The sequence below is a fragment of the Pteropus vampyrus genome, unplaced genomic scaffold, assembly GCF_000151845.1.
Source record: "Pteropus vampyrus isolate Shadow unplaced genomic scaffold, Pvam_2.0 Scaffold5827, whole genome shotgun sequence".
In the NCBI taxonomy this organism is placed as follows: Eukaryota; Metazoa; Chordata; class Mammalia; order Chiroptera; family Pteropodidae; genus Pteropus; species Pteropus vampyrus.
Genome location: NW_011894608.1, coordinates 74 through 1,550, shown reverse-complemented (window position 1 = coordinate 1,550; position 1,477 = coordinate 74). Strand labels below are relative to the sequence as shown.

The window sequence follows — 1,477 nt, the reverse complement described above, 5'->3', positions numbered from 1 at the left end:
TATCCTGTTACCACACAGAAAGTCTTATTCAGAGATGCCTACGCAGATTCATTTTTACTGGTGAATTAATTTTGTTATGGATAAAATAGAAATTTATGGTTATAGGTATTTAAAATGTCCATTAGCATTCATTTATATATTAAACTTTTGTTTTCTGGCTTATCCACCACTGATCAATATATAGGCTAATAATGTTTCTATATACCTGATGTAATGGGTAAAATTTTTTTTATGCTCTTTTTTATATTTATTTCTAACATTTCCCCACTGGTTGTATGTTAGAGATGAAAATAAATTTAGTATGAAAATAGAGAAATAATTAAAATTGAATGACTCTACCATACAAAATAATAACAGTAGAAAACTACTACAGTAGTTTCCATCATATTCAATATTTACTTTTACAAGTCAATAAGAACAATTAATCTATAGCTATTATTCTAAACTAAATGCAATATTCTGACTAGTGACTCTTAATAGAACTACAAGTATTGCTCATGACGAACAATTTAACATATAGAAGTTTAGCTTTTATATTAAAGTAAGATCAGTTGGAAGTCGAAGAATTTTCATGTATGACTATTATTGTGATAGATGTCAGCATATCAGTATATTTTGGTATTGTCGTATGGCTTCATTTTTCAAATTCTGATTCTCCATGTAGAGAAATGGGAATTAATCTTGGGGAAGTAATAGTCAAAAAAAAAAAAAATCCACGAACACCTGGCCTAAATCTTTAGAACCTTAATGACGCAATTCCAGTTTTTAATGTTTAACCCTATCTTTTTTTTTTTTCTTTTTTCCCCCACCTATAGCACCTGGTCTTCCTAGGTGGTCTCCCATCTAAGTACTAACCAGGCCTGACTCTGCTTAGCTTCCGAGATCAGACAGGATTGGGCATGTTCAGGGTGGCATGGTCATAGACTGTTTAGCCTTATTTTGACTACAGCTTTTCACACGTGCTGGCCCTTCTCATTACGGGCTCTTGCTTTTATTCTGTTGTATGTATGCTCACATTGATTTTTGTGTCTAAAGTATGATTTCTTTCCTTCTCTTTATGAATAAAGTACCTACCCATCTTTTAATACCCAACTCAGATTTAATTCATCCAAGCAATACCTTTCTTTTTTCACAATTTACCTAATATTCTTTCATAATAACAGTTTCTCTGTGGTACTCTTTTCTCTCCCCTGTGGAATAGTTGTTTAAGTATATGTTTAATCCACCATGGTTGACCATTAGTTAGTTTTTTGAGGGTAAGGTATCTATCATTTTTATATTTTTTATTACCTTACCTTCCAATATCTACAATGCTTCATGTATGGTAGGCTCTCACTAAAAGTTTGTGTATAACTATATAAATAAGTGAGATTGTCATAAAGCAGTGAAGAGCTTCCAACAGTGCTTATAACATAGTGCAACACCCAGTATGTTCATCTGAATCACCTTTCACGTAAGTTTTTAAATAGTCCAGGAG

The 1,477-nt window shown here is 32.0% G+C and overlaps 1 pseudogene; it reads right to left on the bottom strand.

Moving 5' to 3' along the window:
* Nucleotides 1–806: 806 nt before the first annotated feature.
* On the bottom strand, nt 807–925 carry LOC111734776 (annotated as a pseudogene).
* Nucleotides 926–1,477: the final 552 nt, after the last annotated feature.